General features: G+C 57.3%; 1 protein-coding gene across 2 annotated transcripts in view; it reads right to left on the reverse strand.

Moving 5' to 3' along the window:
* The window catches only part of DCTN1 (dynactin subunit 1), an 84,612-nt gene that overhangs the window by 59,279 nt on the left and 5,648 nt on the right, over positions 1-19,685 (reverse strand). Inside the window, exon 2 of one of the 2 annotated variants that reach the window (XM_082315419.1) lies at positions 19,150-19,299. The gene's annotated coding sequence lies outside the window, so the exon portion shown is untranslated. The other variant, XM_082315420.1, reaches the window with a different exon arrangement.

Raw genomic sequence — 19,685 nt, forward strand, 5'->3', positions numbered from 1 at the left:
TACTGCTTTTGAATACCGCCGAGAAGGGAGGGGACGCCCGGCTGCCTCGCTCAGCTCACGTTCCCTAGTTCAGCCCGGCGCTGCGGCCTCGTCCTCGCAGCAGTCTCTGCAACGAAGCACGTTTGGCATTTACATCACCCCGTTTGTCAGTAGTTCTGTTCATTGTGTAGAAAATATTTTGTTTTGATTGCTGCTGGGCTTGGCTTAAGTGAAAGAATATACTCTTTATTCAGCTGAGGACAGAAGGCCGCTTTCACCCCCCAAACCCCGAGGCGGAAAATAGCTGCGGAAGGGCGCGCTCGAGCCGACGGGCGCGAAGGGAAGACGGGCAGGAGCCGGGCACCCAGCGGGGCTTCCAGCCGCCGCGGCGGCACGCAGGCTTCGGCCGTACCGAGAACCGGGGCAGAGGCAGCAACCCGAATCGCCCCTGCTAGCAGACAAACGGACAAGTGATCGCCCTGCCTTGCACGCCGACGCCTCGGGCTTGAACGCAGAACGCGCCCGTCACGCTCGGGAGGTTTGGCGACTAAGAGCTGCGATGGCAGTTTTCCACACTAAACTGAATTCCACTTTTCATCCAAATACAATTGGCAGAAATCAAAAGCGCAAAATAATCTTTTCATGAAAAACAAAATCAATCACCGTTTTCTAGCACATAAACAAAAACAAGACCTCAAATCTAAAGACTTATGCCACATACTCAAATAAATGTCTACCAAAATATTGGATCCTTTCAGTTGTCAGGACTAGCAACAACATTCTGCAAAATACTTGCAGCTTTAAATTAACGTGTAGAATCATTAAGGTTGGAAAGGACCTCAGAGATCATCGAGCCCAACCATCAACGTCAGGCTGACGTTGCCAGGCCCACCTCTAAACTGTGTCCCCAGGCTCCACATCCACACGGTTTTTGGGCACTTGACTGTGATTGCACCCCTGCCCTGGGCAGCCTGGGCCAGGCCCTGGCAGCCCTTCGGGGAAGAAGTTTTCCCCATACCCAACCCAACCCTGCCCTGGCGCAGCTTGAGGCCGTTCCCTCTCGTCCCATCGCTTGTTCCTGGGGAGCAGAGACCGACCCCCCCGGCTCCAGCCTCCTTTCAGGCCGTTGCAGAGAGCGATGAGGGCTCCCCTCAGCCTCCTCTTCTCCAGGCTGAGCCCCCCCAGCTCCCCCAGCCGCTCCTCCCCAGCCTTGTGCTCCAGCCCCTGCCCCAGCCTCGCTGCCCTGCTCTGGCCACGCTCCAGCCCCTCCATGGCCGCCTTGGGGTGCGGGGCCCAGCGCTGAGCACAGCATTCGAGGGGCGGCCTCACCAGTGCCCAGCGCAGGGGCACCATCACCTCCCTGCTCCTGCTGGCCACACCGTTCCTGACACAAGCCAGGGTGCCCTGGGCCCTCTTGGCCACCTGGGCACCCTGCTGGCTCGTGTCCAGCGGCTGTCGACCAGCACCCCCAGGCCCTTTCCCGCCGGGCAGCTCCCAGCCGCTCCTCCCCACGCCTGCAGCGGTGCCTGGGGTTGCTGTGCCCCCAGGGCAGGACCCGGCCCTGAGCCTTGCTGACCCTCACCCCGGGGCCTGGGCCCATCGGCCCGGCCTGGCCAGGGCCCTCTGCAGAGCCTCCTGCCCCCCAGCAGACCAACGCTCCCGCCCGACTGGGTGTCCCCTGCAAACTGGCTGAGGGTGCCCTCCATCCCCTCCTCCCGATCATCGATGAAGGTGCTGAACAGGACCGGCCCCAGCACTGAGCCCTGGGGACACCACTGGTGACCGGCCACCAGCTGGATTCGACTCCGTTCACCACCCCTCCCTGGGCTCAGCCATCAGCCAGGTTTTAACCAGAGAAGCGTACGCCCATCCAAGCCGTGAGCAGCCAGCTTCTCCAGGAGAACGCAGTGGGAGACGGCGTCAAAGGCCTTACTAGAGTCCAAGTAGACACCATCCACAGCCTTCCCCTCATCCACCAAGCGGTCACCTTGTCACAGGAGACCAGGTTAGTGAAGCGGGACCTCCCCTTCATAAACCCATGCCGGCTGGGCCCGATCCCCCGGTCGTCCCGCACGTGCCGCGTGATGGCACTCAGGATGATCTGCTCCATGACCTTCCCCGGCACCGAGGTCAGGCTGACAGGCCTGTAGTCCCCCGGATCCTCCTTCCCACCCTTCTTGTAGATGGGCATCACATTTGCCAACCTCCAGTCATCTGGGATGTCCTCGGTGAGCCAGGACTGCCGATAGATGGTGGATCCCAAAATCCCTTGGGTGGATCCCATCCGGCCCCATAGACTTGTGCGTGTCTACATGGCGCAGCAGGCCGCTGGCCCTTTCCCCTTGGATTATGAGGGTTTCATTCTGCTCCCTGTCCCTGCCTTCCAGCTCAGATGGAAAATCCATTCTACGGGTGTTCACACACGACTTCAACGTGTGTTGTCCAAGTTAAAACACAGAATGTGCTTCCAGAGGACATGAGGAAGCAATATTATAAACGGAAGGCATCGGACTTGTACCACCACAGCGTTGTCTCTGGCCGGTTTGATAAACATTGCAGCTAGTTAACGGGTTTACTGCTAACGCACAAGGCAGAAGTGTCACGCTGTCTTCCTGCGGCTAAATTCAGCTCCAGTCCTGCAGACCCTTTTTTCAAATCGCAGTGTTTAAGTCTTTTCGTTATTTTCATGATGACATGTTCCGGCTTAGGCTCAGCTTGCACTGATGACTTTCCAAATCAGGAGGCTGGGATGTGTCTCGGGCAACTTCTGGAGATGCTCCCGGACACCGTCCCGCCGCTGCACGGCCAGGACAGGAGCGTGGACCGCGACGCAGGACGAACCCCGAAACGCTTGCGCCGGCAGGAGCGGGCCGAGCAGCGCCCGCGACCAAGGAGGCAGCCGGGGGCAGGAACCGGCAGACAAAAGCCCAGGGCGCTGCTTCGGGAGGAGCGGAGCACGAGCTGCACGACCCAACCTCTCGGCTGCATCGAGCGGGACGAGAGCCTCGCAGCACAGACAGAACCCTGCCAGCCTTTCGCCTTTCAACCTATTTCATTTTTATTTTTCTGTAGCATCAGTCTGCAGAGCAGTAGCAGATAAACCGGCCTCGGAAATCAAGCGCTTCACCGTTTCTGCTGCAGCAACATCGCATTTGGTGCTGTGGGCTGCACGTGGGCGTCTAGGGAACGCTTTCTGCAGAGCGCTCGGATGGGAGCTGCGGGAGAGCTTGCCTTGTTTCCCTTCCAAAGCATAACCAGAGTAAAAGCACAGCACATTAACAGTAACCGAAACACCTAGATTTTTAAGCAATCAGACATGGGATACAGCATGGCTCCACGTTACAGCTTTTCTGAGAGCAAAGCCAAGTTACGAGGCTCCGGACGTCCTTCCCCCCAGCCTCTCGCCCGCCCTCGTCACGATGGCCAACCTCCCAAGTGCGCTGCCCCAACCAGCTTTGGAAACGCCGTCTGTCGGGCAGGTTTCGAGGTGGCCGCGGGCAGACACCCGCCACAGGGAAGGGACGGGCCGCAGAGGTGGCGGCGAGGAGCCGCGTCAGCCAGGTTTGCCAGTCTGGGGCCATCACCCGTGGAGCCAGAGCGGACGAGCGCACCACCGGCCTCTCGGTGCCGCTTCCCTCCTCGCCAGCAGTCGCATAAATTCTCCAGGGAAGAAAATCTGGGACTTCACATGGAAAAAGAATTTCCTGATTATTTTTTTTAAGCCACAAAAGCTCTTCAGGGCCTGTTTTACAAATTATGAAGCAGAGATGCATAATAAAGCAAGCAGCACATCTTTGTTCCTTGCAAAACCACCTCCAGAGACCAGCCCCTAAGAACCAGCAGCAGCCGCAGGAGTGAATCACCCCACCGGCCTGTTTGGAAGTCCCACCGCATTCCACTCGCGGTATGCTCCGGCACCGATTTTCTGCCACAGTGACTCCTTTCCGTGCCTACAGAGGCGCGAGCCGTCCTTCAACAGAAAGAAAAAGACTTTTTCCCTGCATCGAACCACCCGGAGATGGCAGCGAGCTCCCCAATGAGTGCGGCAGAACACAACTAAGCCCCGACTTCGCTGAGAAGGAGAGCGAAAGCCTCATGCGGCTCAGCGCCTGGCAAGCGCCTCGCGCCCCGGCCGTCCTGGCAGCAGAACGCCTCTGCGCTGCAGCCGAGCAACTGGAAAAATCAAAACGCAGGTAAAAGCCTCCAGGATGTGCAATTTTCCCCGACGATAAATAGATGCCCAGCGCAGGCTTCTTCTCTGTAGCGGTATGAAAGGGTAGACCAAAATAATTCACATTACCACAGCGAAACACGAAATTATGCAAATCACTGTAAATCTGCTGAGTAGTCTGAAAAAATTGCCAACTCAGGTAGCGTTCCCTTTCAAAGGTTCGTTTTAAATGAGTTCTAGCATTTTCATTAGCAAATAAGGCAGAGGGCTTTGTCTGTCTTCTCTACGTACCCAGTCACACAGGCAAAGCATTTGAAGGTTACATTTTACATCGTAAAACGACTGAAAATCCCCTAGGAGCCATAAACCCCCAGTTTTCTCTCCAGAGGTGCCCACGGACAGCCAGGAGAAGGGGCTGCGGATATTTTCTGTCCTTCATTTTGGGCGCCCGTCCGTCCCTCCCAGGCAATCCAGCCCCTGCTCGCCCCAGGGCGCTGGTGCCGTAGCCCGGCGAGCGCGGCCGCCCCGGCGCCCGCAGGCGAGCTCAGCCCTCCGGGCCATCTCCGCCGGCAGAGACCTGGCTTTCGGTCCGCTCTGGCAGGTAATTTATCGCTGCAGCATTAGCTTCGGACTAAGCCTCCGAGTCACAAACATAAAAAGGCTTTAAATTACTGGGGGGGTTGACCTAAAAAATAAACACATACACATCTAGATAGCTGTCGCAGCTGCTGTGTCCCGATAGGCACTCCGCTGCGATGAGCATGACGTGTCCGATCCCGGACGAAGGACACTTTTCCATGGTGCTGCCCACTCCCACAGCATGCCCGCTGGCTGCGGCACACCGCTGCGCTTCTGTCCCAGGAACGGCAGAACTTCACCCAAAGCTGCTGGTCGATAAACCCAAGGAAATCCAGCCTTTGGCATCCGTTCCCATCTCTAACATTTGCATACTTCAGAAGGAGAGAACTGAAGTCTGCAAAGCACTATTAAACTGCTGTTTTTTTTAAAAAAAAAAAAAAAAAAAAAAAGCTTAAGAAGAACACACTCGAGGGCTGAAACGCTGCGTCAGTCAGAAACAACAGCCAAACCAGCATGAGCTGTTTCGTAGCTCCTTTCCCCCGCTCACCTCCTTCTTCCCCAGCACAGCCCTGCCCAGACGAAGAGCATCTCCCCGCCGACACTGCCCGTATCCCGATGGGGCGACAGCACCCGCGCGGGGCCAGCGGCGAGAAGGGCACAGTAAGGACTTCACCGGGTGTGCGTCAGCCCAGCCGGGACCTCGGCTGCCCGGCAGTCCACGCACGGCACCTTTGCTGCCCGTGTTCACCGGGTTTAAAGCCAGCAGCGCCGGCACCCACCGTCCCACCAGCGGCGTGGCCAGGCTCCCTCGACCGAGCGGAGCGACGGCCGCTTGTGCTGAGCCCAGGGACGGGGCGGCTCGCCCAGAGGCAGAGCCCAGGGATCCACGCGCGTTTCCGTACGCCAGGAAAGACGTGAGCACGCAACCCACAACTCCCCCGAGCCCCGGGTCAGGCCTGGGGGGGCTGCGGGACTGCAGCTCCGCCGCTGGAGCCAGGCCCCACCGCTCCACGAGCCTCTGTCCACCTCAGATACCAGATTTATTTAACCATATTTCAACTCCAGGTAACAGATTTTGTTACGATAGCAACACCTCGAAGAAGTTTCGTCTTGGTTTGCCTCCCCTCAGCCTGTATGAACACGGGTCAGTCTCAGGGTTTGTTCGTCGCTCGGGTCATTAGTTAGCCGTTATCATTAACGCAGTAGCCAACTAATAACATATGGGTACGCATCACCACAAGAAAGCGATACAGCAAGTCGTTAACATCCTTCTCGCATATCTGCGATCTCATTAGTGCCGAATGACAAAAGTTAATGTGATTAAAACTGGCAAAAGTAGCCACGCAGGTCTCAAATTATAATTTTTTAAATCTATCAAATAAGGTTTCGTTTTAAAAAACAGATAGAAAATTCACTAATTTCATGGAGCTGTCATGGTGAGCGTCCTCCCTTCCCAAGAAAGTCCGTAATTTGTAATATCAGCAAAAAAGCAGTTCACAATAACTTTTTCCAAACAGACTTTGCTTACAACGTCTCGCCAAGGACTTTGGGAGTAGCGTCCTGCCCCAGACGGGTGTCCTGCCCTAGCCCTGGTCCAGTTCCCTCTTCCGAAATGGGATTCACGGAATCGAGAGGGTACAAATCACCCTTCAGGAGTCCAGAAGCTCCTTCTCCACTGGCACATCGGGATTCCTGGGAATCTAGAAGACAACTTCCACCAATAGGAAACTCACCCCGAATAAAATGGCAACACTAAGACTGAGTAAAAAGGAAAATTCATAAGCTGCATATCCACTCAGAGCAAGGATTTCCCAATGCAAGTTATCGCTCGCTTGAGAAAGAAGAACAAAAAAATAAATTTGCTAAGAACAGTTAGAGAAGTTGAGAGCAGCCCGGGAGCCTGAGAGCCTCACCTGTGAAACAAGGCGCAGTCGGCCCCGCGGAGAGGGAAATTCCCAGCCGGCACACGCGGGGCACGCGGTCCGGCTTCTGCAAAGCCACGCGCACGCCACGCGCCGATCGGCGCGGCTCCCTGAAACCGTCCGTAGGAAACCTCCGCCGGGTCAAATGCGCCTCCGCCTCCCCCGCCGACGGACAGCTCCCATTCTGCACAGGGACGACTGGTGCGAGCCCCAGCCGGGTCGGGACGAGGGGCCAGAGGAGCCGGGCAACGCGCAGCACCTCCTCCTCCTCCTCCTCCTCCTGCGCGGGAGCCATCACGCTCCCCCAGGCAGCTGGGCAGCCCAAGGCGCGCCAGCGACCCTGCACGAGGGCAGCTGGGCCCCCCGCCTCCTACGAGCGGTTTTTACCAGTTTTACGATCTTCTCCAAATCACGCGGTGGATGAACCAGGGGTAGAGCCCACGCTCGCAACAGGCTGCCCAGCGGAGCGGTGGAGTCCCCATCCCCGAGGGTATTTAGAAGCCGGGTAGACGTGGTGCTGAGGGACATGGTTTAGTGGTGGCCTTGGCAGCGCTGGGTTAACGGTTGGACTGGATGAATCACAGAATCACAGAATCGTTAAGGTTGGAAAGGACCTCCGAGATCATCGAGCCCAACTGTTCGCCTAACCGCCTGGTCCACCTCTAAACCATGGCCCTAAATCTTAAAGGTCTTTTCCAACGACTCTGTGATTCTGTCCCTACGCGGTCAACTTGATGCGATGAGGAAACATCTTTCCATCACTCTGCGGTCACCCAAAAGGCCCTTCTGCATTAACCCAGGGAGCTGTGGGGGGTCAGCAGGACGTGGTGCTAACTGGAGAAAAAAAAAAAAAGGTCTTTCTCTACTCCACACCGCCCGTGGAGGCACCTCAGTATTCTGTACTCCCCGAGCCTGCCGGGACACGGCGCGAGGTGTAGAGGACTTCAAGGGGCTCAGCGAGGCCCACCCTCGGCAGCTCTGCACCACAGCTCCAGCTTGCCAGGACCCACCAGGAACGGGACCGTCCCAAGTCCATCCGCCTCTCAGCGGGAAGGACAGACTGCCACCCGTCCGGGGGCAGAGAGGTTCAGGATGGCCACCGTGGCGGGGTGACGGGAACGGTCACAGCCACTACAAACGCAACATTTCCCGCAGCTCGCACCGACACCGAAACAGCTCCTGCTCCTGGGAAGGGCTCCTTGGCCAACCACGGAGTCCAAGCAGAAAGGCCAAGCCTACCGAGCGTCACGCTCTCACAGCGCGCTCCCACGCGACGTCCACGGACCTTCACCCCCGAGGCTTTTTTTAGGGCGGGATCTCAATCACCGTTCCACAAGATCCTCAGTGCCGCACCCGGGGCTTCACCCGCTCCTCCCGGCACCGCTCGCCGCAGCCCAACCCGAGAAGCACCACGCTCCTCGGCATCAAAGCGGATCTCACGCCAACCGCCCCGCTCAGAGATCCCGTAAATACGCACGATTGCTGCAATATCCATTCTCATATTCAGTAACCGTTCTTCAGCTTCGCATCAAACCGTGCCTCTGATAACACAGGTAACGCTGTGCGAGCGCTGTACGTTCCACGGGGAGATCTGGCCAATACAGAAACCCACCAAAACCTGCACGCTGACGGTCCGTTTGCCAATCAGCACTGATTTTAATAGAAATGTTTCCTGAATTCTTAATGTTCAGGAAAGAAGGGAGAGCACAGAGTAAGCCTCTCACATATTCATGCCCTTAAGACAAGGTGACGGCTCGCTAACTTTTGTTTCTGACTAATTAGAAACAGGACCGTGGGCCAAGCTGCACCGCTGCAAGGTGAGGATGACGGCGCACACCCTTCACCGACATCTCCGGCGTCTTACGTCCAGGAGCTCACCACGCTCCTCCCCCGGTGCCGGGAGCGCAGTTTGGGCAACACACGCAGCTTTGCTCTGACCAAAGCCGTCAGCAGCAACGCGGTCCCAGAGCTGCGGCGCCGGGCGAGCCACGGGGCCAGCTCCCCGGCGGGGACTGCCGCCAGGCCAGCTCCCCGGCCGGCGATCGCCGCCGTCCCTGCCTCAGGACAACGCACCAGGATCGATGGATCAATGTTTTCTTTTTCTCGTGTCGCAGCTTGCCGTGACCCGCGCTGCTGTCGGTGTGTCGGACTGAAGCAAGGATCCAGCTGACCTCTCTGATGGCTCTATCCCGCCTCAGCTCTCCAGCGTCGCCAGGCGAGCCAGGCTCTAACTGCCTGGCCAAACCAGACTGGTATTCTCATGAAGATTCAAAACAACACGATTACCGCAATTGCAGATTTTAAAAGAGGAGAAACTGTCCAAGCTGGAAATAGCGTGCCCCCACTCACCGGGACAGGCAGTCCCATCTGCCTCCCCAGCCAGGCGACGGCGGGCCGGGGACCCGATGGCCTAGCCGAGCGGAGGTGGAAGGGCAGAGCCAGCTCGGCGGTGGGCCAGGGAGGCCGGTGCCCGCCTGCAGCCGCTCCCCTCGGCTGCGGTCACGGTCCCTCAACAGCCGCGCAGGAAGGAGGCGGGGGCGAGACACACAGCAAACTTGGGGACGGTCACCCTTGGGGACACCGGGGCACCACAGCCTGACACAGCAGCCGGTGACGCAACCTCGGGCCTCCAGACGCGGTACAACGTGCCGGCTCCTCACCGATCTCTTCCTAAGAGGCAGAGTGTGTCCTGAGAGCTGCACCGCGCCGGCCGCGGGGTCTGCCCTCAGCTCTGGCCAGGGTCTGCCTGTGGCTCCGGCCGGCATCAGCTCCAGGAAAACCAACAGACAAAATTCCAGGTGGGGCTGAGTTTGGGGAACTCTTCCCCTGCCACCAGAGACCCAAAGGTCACCTTCTGCCGGTGCCCAACGAACAAAGGAGGCGTGAGCATCCTCTCAGGCCACACCGGTGCTCTGGGTACCCAAATTTTGGGCATGGAGAGCAAGGCGGTGACACGCTGACGGTGAGCAAAGAGGACGGAGGAGCAGAGAGCTGCAGGGAGCTCCCACACGCGCCAGCCGGCGGGAGGAGAGCGGGGCCAGGCACACGAGGCCAGAGTCACCCCCCGAGGCCACTCAGACTCTGAGTTGGGCCGGAGCCCTCGGATCTGCGTAAGCATCAGCACGGACAATTCCTAACATCGCTCCCGTGCAGCGATGGTCTAAAGGGTGAATAAGCTGCTAAATTACATTAGATGAGAACTCGGCGTACTCCGATAGCAGAGGCAACGCTCCTTCCCCCCGCTCCCCAAACCTACACCGCAGGGTACTGCCCGCCCGCTCCAGGAACAGGAGACTTGGCTCCGCACAACTGCCTACCTGGCACCACTCAGAAATACGGCGTTTTCCCATTTTTACCCCCGTTTAAAGTATTACGCACATTTACAGACCATTTCCTCCGTTATTTGAAGACACCGGTTCTTAGTCACTGAAAAATGGACGCAATTCCAAGTGACTTGACTTGTGATTTGAGCGTGATTTGGGTCACTACTGCCTTTCATCTGAGCATGACGGTTTCAGTCTTTCGCTCCATTATAGCGGGTAACCCAAGGAATATTTATTGTATTCCTTCCAGAAGCCGGGCTCACATCATTACGCCGGCACGCAGGCCGCCTCCCTCCGTGCAGATACGACTAATTGAACCTCAAACTGTCATTCAAAGTACAGATCAAAAGTTTCAGGCGAACCTTGAACACAGCAACCACCTCTGAAAAGCTCCGGTGATGAGATTCACGACCGCAGGGTAAAATGCTCTTAGCCTCAAATTCAAGACGTGACCCAGCACAGCTGGAATAAGGAAAGACTTGGAAATAACTCTAGTTTCTGTTAAGTCTAGTTATTACCGAATAGAGTGCGTGGTGCTGCCACGCCGTCCCTATTGAAGGGAGGGGATTACCCCAGGGTTAAGAGCAGACCCGTCAGCCGGTGACACGGTGGGCGGCTGCCGTCTCACCCAGCAGAAGCCGGAGCGGCGCGGGTCTGCCGCCGTCAGCCTTGCAGATGGGCCAGGATGAAGCCCCCACCGTGCAAATGCCACCGTGGTACTGGATTCATCCTGCTCGAGGATGGGGAGCAAGAAATCAAATGGTTCGGGTGTTTCTGAACGCAATGGCACGGGCCACAGCGCTGGCGTAAGGCCACGCGTCCCTAAAACCCCGGTACGGGCACGGCCAGGGCAGCCAGTCGGTCCAGCCCAGCCGGAAGGGCCGGCGCAGCTCTCGGCCCCGCGGTACCGATTTCAAAATGCAATTTGAGTAAAACGCAGACAAGCCTGCTCACATCCAGGAGACACAGCTGCCGTCCTGCCTGACCGAAATTCAATGCAGTTATCAGGAGAGGCTCGTCAAGACTCAGTCTGAAATTTCACCTCCTTCGCCCCGCTCCCCGCCCCCGAACGCAGCAACGCTGAGCAAACAGGGAGCCCGGAGCCGCCTGCCTTCGCGCACCCGCAGGCACCACTTCCCAGCCCAGGGGAGCGCTCCGCAGCCGCATCCCCACACGGAAACACGCTTCGACCCTGCGCAGGGGGGGTAAAGCAACTTCCCAGCCGCACGCTATCGCCGCCAGCCCCGAGCCTTTTTCTGAATGGCAGCTGCTCCGTTCAGCAGCCTGTGACTACCCAAGCAAATCATTTGGGCCAGCGACCAAATCACGCACGCTCGCCCCACCGGCGACGGGCGGCTCCAGGCTCGGTGCTCCGGCGCAACGCCCTTGCCCGGGCAGGCAGAGCAGCCGCAGGTCAGGCTCCTCCGCGGGGTTTTTTCGGGCAGCCCCCGGGCCCGACACGGAGCCGGCGTAAGGGGGGCGGTGGGAAGGGGTCTGCCCTCCCCGGCTCTGCCCAAGCGCAGCCCTCCCGCCCCTGCAACCGGCCCTGGAGTTACAAAGCACTTTGCCAAGTTGGCAAGCACCGAGTAACAGAGACGCCGAAAACGCGCTGCCCGGTCCCCAAAACGGCGAGTGTCTGGGACACAATGTCACCACGCTGGCGGGGAAGAACAAAACGACAAAGAAAGAAACTCCAAAGAAAGGCCTCGCTGTAGGGCCGGTGCCCGGCTCCGGCTCTGCTGCGCGCCGCACCGCCCAGGGTTAACTGCAATATGGTAAAACCTGGAAATGATTTTCAGGCACTCGGAAGCTCGGTATCTCACCATGCAACCTGGAAAATAAGCAAAGAGGAAGGAAAAACACGATGCAGAAAGGAAAACAACCCCGAATCTTTGTGCTGAAAAGCCCCAGGAAGATTCTGTCATCACCGGAGGCTCAGCTGACGCCTCGCTGCATTCTCAGCGATAATTAACAGCAAAGACAGGCTAACTTAAATCAAAAGGACACGTCCGCTAATATAATTCAGACTATTTATCCCCCCCCCCACGCATCAGAACAGATATCGTTAGGGATGAAGATACCAAATCCCAGAAATATGAAAGCGCTGGAAACACAATCTAGATTTCAGGATAAAACGAGATATATTTTTCATTGCAACAGATAGCATTAAGATACATTACAATATTATCTAACAGCATAGCCAGGAGTTTGTAAATAAGTTTACCTCCCCCCAACTTACCCGGCTGTATGTGTGTCTCTTGCTCTGGGCCATGCTGCCGCCGGCTTTTCTCTTTATTTTAAAGATTTATTATTTGTAGATAACAGTCTCCGTTCATGGCCAGCAGTAATTCAGCAGAGGTTTTTCACGTTTCAGCCGATCCAATCATCCCTGCACCCCCCCAGCGAGGCTCTGCTGGGTCGCACAGAAAGGGGAAAAAGCCCTTTTCTGGCAGAGGATTCTTTAATACAGGGATATACAAAAATCCAGCCCAGCTGATGGAGACTACTCTGCGCTAGTGCTGCTCCAGACTTGTCACCGTCGCTGCCAGCTTGCTGGGTCCTAACGCTACCCGGCTCTGCTGGAGCCGCAGGAGGAGCGGCAACCGGCCTCGGCTCAGCCACCGTAAGGCCCCAGCACCGCCGCCGGCACCGCCGCCGCTCGCCCACCCGCACCGGGGCACCAGGAAGGCCCCAGCCTCCTCCCGCCTGTCCCAGCGTGCGGGCAGCACCCACCGCCGGGGCTGGGCCGCAACCACCCCAATTCCCTCCTGCCTGGAGCCGGCCAAGACGCCCCTGGAGGCCACCACGGCAGCCCCCGGCGTGCCGCCCTCGGCGTGCCGCCCGTCCCCCCTGCCTAGCGCCAAGGCTGGCCCCCATCAGCCGTACCCGGCTCTTCCCATCTCCCCCGGCACCACACCCCTCCGTAGCAGAGTTTGAGGGAGAATAACGCCGCGATGCAGGTCGTCTCCCCAACACCACGTACGGCACCACCGGGGAAAGGTGTGCGCACAACCGCAGCGCAGGCAGATGGGCGGCACGGAGACCAAACAGTTAATCGTGGGGCATTTTTCTAAAATCGATAATTGTTCTTTCCCTGGTTGATCTGAATAGATGCCTAATTAAAGTCATCAGCCCCTCTTCTCAGAGCCGTCTGCGGCGTTAATTGCTGCCTGTGAAACGGCAAGCGGGGCTAACGGAGGGGCTCTGGCAAGCCACCGTGCCCGGCTGCGAGACGCCAGCACCCGCCGGCAGCCCGGGACCCTGCGCCCACCCGTCCCCCCCGGCACGCCAACGCGCGCGGCCGTCGCACCATGAATTTTTAAGGCTGTTTGCATCCTATTTTAGCACCTGATTGCAGTGAGCATGAAGGAGGCAATGAACCCCCTGAAGGGAACAACCAGCGTCGCCAGGACGTTTTTACAAGGGCGAAGAGGAGCCTGCTAGGGAAGTTCCCGATGGGTCAATACGGGGGCTGCGCTTTACAAAATACTTGTGTTAATGAACGTACCCTCTGGTCCCTCATCTCTTGCACGGCTGCGGATGGCTCCTACGGATTCTATGGAAGGCAAACAAGAAAAGCAAGCTTCACATCGGCTACCTTAATGCCTGCACCTGCGCCGAAACTTTGCTTTAGGAGCTGCAAGTCAGAACAGCTGGAAACCACAGATATACACCAAAGCCGCCGAGCGTGGCGCTGAACGGGGGCGGCACATTCGGATGGAGGAAGACCAGAACGTCGCACACAACGAAGCGGGTGGCCTTCAAGGATACAGCGATTGCATTCAAGGGAATGAACTCCACGTCATGCACCCGGGGATGAAAACCAACAAACTTAACAAGAAACTAGGCCTTTATCCATCACAGGAACAACCGGGAACTCAACCAGAGCCACCCCCAGGCACTCGCGGATCACCAGAGAGCCACGACCTGCCCAGGGTGAGCCAACAGGGAAATAACCGCACGCGCCGGGCAAACCGGGAGAGGCACGGGCAAACCCTGCCCCGGCTCCGGCAGCTCCACGAGACTGCTTTGAAAAGCTACGGGGGTTTTGTCAGAGGACAATTACGCGTGTCGTGCGAAGCAAAGGTTAAATTATCCATTAGATAAGCACGCGGCAGTCAACAAACCATGTTACTCCAGCACGAAGGGAAGGCTAAAACCAGCCCGTCACTCCCTGAGCAGTCTTCTGCAGAGACAGGGGTGTCTGAGCTGAAGTCGTTTCTCCCCTTCTCTACGCTGTTTGAAAGGAAACAGCCACGCATACAGAAACCGACCCAAAAGTCTCTGAGAAAGTTACAAAAAGACAAGAGCATCTTCCCATCCCCCTCAACCCTGTCAGCTCTAGGAGAGAGGAAGGACATTACGTGCCAAAACCTGCACTATTGGAACAAAACCCAAGTCAAACACAACCAAAACTAGGAGAACACGACGAAATGATGCAAAAGGGAGAGGAGCACCCTGCGCCCGCGCGCTGAGCCAGCGCAGCGGGAGGAACCCGCTCGCCAGCCTCTCAGCATCAGCCTTCCCACCCATGATAAATACGTTCTGCACCTGCACAACTTGTCAGGCGAAGGTTCCCACAGCTCCTCCCGAAAACCTCGAGCCCGGAGGAGGAGAGGCCAAACCACGGCGGTCGCCAGAAGGGAGGAATGCAAAGCCACGCCAGAGGGAGCTGGACGGACCAGAGGGTGATGCGCTGGCTGATGATGGTCGGTCTCTTCTCCCTAGTAACGAGTGATGGGACGAGAGGGAACGGCCTCAAGCTGCGCCAGGGCAGGGTTGGGTTGGGTATTGGGAAAAACTTCTTCACCGAAAGGGTGGTCAAGCATTGGAACAGGCTGCCCAGGGCAGGGGCTGAGTCCCCGTCCCTGGGGGGATTTAAAGAACGGATAGACATGGTGCTCGAGGACATGGTTTAGTGGTGGATTGGCAGTGCTGGGTGAACGGTTGGACTGGATGATCTTAAGGGTCTTTTCCAACCTTAACGATTCTGTGATTCTATGAGGAACGGGCCGTTTGGCCCAGATCAGGTCACTCTGTCCTTCTCCACCGACCGTACCGCGAGCGAAGCCGACCGCTCTGGCGGGAGGAGGGTCGCGGTACCCCCCCCGCACTGATCCCTACGCGGAACGAAGGAGAGGCGGGGGATCGCTGCTGCAGCCCCCGGCAGTGAAGAAGCTTTCGGAGCACGGAGGGTCTCCTGTTCACATTGCGGACAAATCCAACAGCTGTAGGTCAAAAAAATCCCTAGACTAAAAACTCCCCTTCTGCCGCCTTTCCCTCATTCCTCCACAAGGCCTGGGCACGCGTTAGGGCTCCCTACTCTGCTCAGCCTCACCAGGCTAGGGCTCTTTCGGGTCCTCTCTAAGAAATACTAAACCAAATATTTCCCTTTTAGAAAATCCATCAAGTGCTTTTAACCACGGACAGAAGTACCACCGCCGGCTCCGGAGGTCTCCAGCAGCTCGCTGCCGGAACCCGGGAGCTTACACCGGAGAACTCGTCACCGTATTTCACCTTCTTCTAACAGCCTCCTCCGCAGCCACTGTCGGCCACTGCTAGGACAGGCTCCTGGCCAGGACGGACTTTCGCTCTGACCCAGAACAGACACCGCACTGTGCTCCTCTCCAGCACCAACTACATCTGCTCCATTTAATTTTTTTTTTTCCTTTTTAGCCAAGGTCCACTGGATTTTACCAACGAGGGAGCTACCTACAGGCTGCATCTCCGCAGAACCAGGCAAGCCCTGACCCCTTCCCTCAGGCCGGGAATGCAGCAGCGCACTTCTCCGACCACAGGGCCCGCACACAGCTCGGCTTCAGTCCCGGCCCCGGAGCAACGGCGGCGAAAGAGCTCCGGAGAGGTCTGCCAGCGAGCTGCCCGCAGCTGGCCACCCCTCCTGCTCAGCCGGGGCTGCAGCGGCAGGGAACTCCCGGCCGGGCAGGAGCGGGGCCGGCAGGGTCGCCGGCGCCCGTGGGAGCAACCGTGGTGCCGCAAGGCGCAGGGTGCCCTCCGCGGGGGTTGCCCACCGCGTGGGGCGCCCACCAGGCCAGCGTGCACGTGGGATCTGACGTGGTAACCCAGAGCTGTGCGCCCAGTGCGAAGAGAAACCCGTTAACGGCGTCGGGGATGGGAGGAGCCCCGGGGCACGCGCTGGCTTGGGCTGCTTTCACACGTTTAGTTCGATACAAGAGGAAAAAGGTTCTTGCGATCAAGGAGCGGGACAGACTCAGGAAATCTGGAATCGAAATACCAAAGTTTTTTTGGGTTCCCGCACGACCTCCGGGCCTCCGAGGCTGGGGCAGAGGCAGAGGAGCAGCTGGCTGCGGCACGAGGCGCGCGAGCACTGCGGGGACAGCCCTCGGCCGAACAGAGGGCACAGCCGCCTTGCACGAACATTTGAAGGGTGCTAACCCCGGCAGAGCCGGGGGGTGTATATTCAAAGGAGAGGCTGGAATGACAAGCAGGGAAATCCAGTGAAAGAAGCCTTTCCTCTAAGTACGAAGAAAACTGGGACACAGCCACAGAATTTCCCAGGGACTTCGGAAAGTGCAGAAGGGGGAACGGCCCCGCAGCAGCCTGGGAACGGGCGACACGGGACACTTCCCCTCTCCAGGGACGGGAACTTACCGCTGCTCTTCCCGCAGAGCCCCAGGAATGACAGGACATGTGCCGAAACAAGCAAAAAACGAGAGGCTATCAGGAAGGCTTTCCTCCCAGCAAGACCCGCTGTAGCTGGAAGAGCATTCTTCCATTTCGAAAGAAAATTACAAATGCTACACGGCTGATTTCTCCCTCCTCCCCGGTCCTAGAGTTTTCCACGTTAAACCTGAAGCACAAGCGATGGAAATCAACCCCGGGTGAAGGAAGCAAGGCGAAGGAGCATGCGAGGAAGGTGTTTCCGCTAAGAACACATGCCGAATTTCTAATATCCAATTAGGGACTCGTTACAGCTTCATTGGAAATCTAAAAACAGTTACGCAAAACCTGAAAACATTTTACATTTAAAACAAGCCTGCGATTAACCCCAAGGACAATAAGTCCATGACAGTTTTAAGCCTCCACAGCCTATACAAAAGCTGCAAACAAAGGAAGGGGAAGAAGCCTCAATTTCAGGCCACTTAAAGGTGAATTAAAATTAAAACATTAGAGAACATCCAAGCTACCTGCTGCAGCATGGATCAAAGCACAACCTCTCCTTGCCACTACAATGCCAAGGCTGGAACCCGCCTTCGTTTTCAAAAGAGCCCCTTAAAGCACGCAATGCTGCAAGAGGGACTGGAAGTACGGCAGTCGTTGCCGGTGACGCTCCACCAGAGCCCCTTGAAAGCTTCCCACAGAAACCAGAAATCCTACGGCTACTGAAACGGGTCAAGGACGAGCGGAGAGCCACCAGCACCTCGCGCTGATGGAGCACCTCTGCCGCCCACCGCCCTCGAGGGATGCCAAGCTTCAGCACCCCAAGCCACCCTAACCGGCTGTTCCCCAGAGCCAGCGGCCGGGCGGCCGCCAGGGAAAAGCTGGGACAGCAGCAAGAAACGCTCGTCCCCTCCGAGGGCAAGCCACAGGACAGAGACCCCGACAGCAGCGCCCGAAAGTGCGGGGGCCCCGCCGAGCACCCCGAGCCCCCGCGAGCAGCCGCTGCCGCCCTCCCCTCCTGCTGCCGGCCAGCCCGGAGCACCCCCTGCCCGGAGCCCAGCCCACCCGGGACCACCCTCCCCGCAGCACTCGAGGGCCCTGCGCTCCCCCCGCTCGGGGACCCCCGCTTCCCATACCCACACGACGACGGAGGACGTGTCTCCGAGCCCAGATCCCCACTTTTCCCACCTCTACCAGCAGGCCTGCTGCCTGCCAAAAGGCACTGCGCCTACCCGTCCTCCTCCTCCCGCCCTCGCGGCCGGAACGCTGCGGTCCGCAGGTGGGGGACGCGCGGCGCGGGGGACGCGCGGCGGCTGCCTGGCCGCAGCCTCGGAGGGCCTTTACAGCCCCGGACCACAACGAGGACATAAACCGTACCGACTCCAACCCTTTGCACTGGGATTCCTGCAACCCATCCTGAAATAAGCATAAGGAAAAAAGCAAGAGCCTTTGAGGATGAGTTTGTGGACAGATGTAGGCTGAACATTAAAATCACCGTTTGGCCGACCAGGAGGACACAATATCGACACCTTCAAGGAGACACCATGCCTTAGCCTAACAAAGTCACGTAGCACCGTTCACCATTTTCTGTTTTCATTTCTCATTTACTACGTGGACTTCGGATGAAAACTAAAACTTGACGGAAAGACAAGAAGCCAAGGTTAGACACTATTTTTATTGGTTAACTGAAACTGCATTACACGGGGATACGTAGAGCTTTCTGTAATTGAAGCACTTTGAGACAGTCTTAAGCAATCGGTGCAAACAAGAAAAATACCCGTAAGATGAAGCTGTCTGATAGCTGCTGCAGCCTCTGCAGAACCAGGCGACTGCGGCCCAAAGCCTGCTCTATAGAGAGGAAAACCATTTAATTTTTTTCTCCAAACTCGGACACTGACATTTTTGGACAAACTGCTGTTTCAGCCAAACAAAATAACTAAGATGAATAAATCCTCCTGGCACTTCCAGAGGCTGCCACAGCCACCAGGAACTACAGCACCCCCTCTTCCACAAAAACATACCCAGTTTTCTGATTCGCATTAAAGCTTTGAAATAAATTTACTGTTTTAACATCCTTTAATACATTTAGTTTAGCAAATCATAGGAAATGTCAGCCTTAATAAAGACTACAGTCACACCTCTTACTGCCTGATCCCCAGCCGCGCTCAAGGCAGCTCCTGCCCAGTTCATCTCACGACTGCAGGCGATGCAGCCCGAGCCCCTGATAAACCACCAGCGCGGTTTCTTCCCAAGCAACGCCAGCTGCTGGGCAAGCCGATGACCTGCCTCCGGATCCAACCTCACCTTTTAGAGCACCGACAGGACAATTTCTTGTTATAAAAGGGCACCGTGCATCCCAGGCAGGGGCGGTTCTAGCAGAGCTCCTTGCGCCCTTGGCGCTGAAGAGACAAGGCTCGAGAGCGAGGGCGAGGACGGGCAAAGGCAGCGCAGGGCCCGGCACGCCGGGGAAGGGAGCAGCAACCCCAGCACGGCCCCTTCTCAGGCACTCGGGTGTTTATTAGGCACCAACACGTACCGTACGGGCTGCCCGCGCGTTTGCTCACAAATCCAGCTCAGAAGATCTCAGGAGACGTGGATTCGCGTGGGAGGCTGAGCTCGATCAGCTCGGGGCATACTTCACGCACCAAGGTCGTTCTTGCCCAAGTTTGGGGCAATCTTCGTTCACCTGCAAAAAAGCGGCAAACGTTAGAGGTCTCCGCGCATCCCCCTTTACGGGTGAGTCACCGGTGCCGTGCCACCCTCCCTCCCTCCCCAGGGACACAGGCCAGTCGCGGCCACAGCTTTATTAGGACCCACAGCGATCGTCTGGTAGCTGCCCAAACTCTTGAATACTCATCGTTACAGATAAGCTGTCACAAAAAGGCCAAAGAATACTCAGTTTGAAACCTTCAGACTTTTTGCTGAAATCTGGGATAAGAAACGGTCCGCACACCAAGCAGCTTGAACACTAACAGCTTGTTTTTCAGTAAACTGAGCAGGAAGTTTAAAAAACTTGAGAAAACTCCCCACTCTTTATTTAGGAAGAGCAAAATGCAGTCTTAGTGTATTTAC

Source organism: Platalea leucorodia (genome assembly GCF_965183815.1).
Source record: "Platalea leucorodia genome assembly, chromosome: 6".
In the NCBI taxonomy this organism is placed as follows: Eukaryota; Metazoa; Chordata; class Aves; order Pelecaniformes; family Threskiornithidae; genus Platalea; species Platalea leucorodia.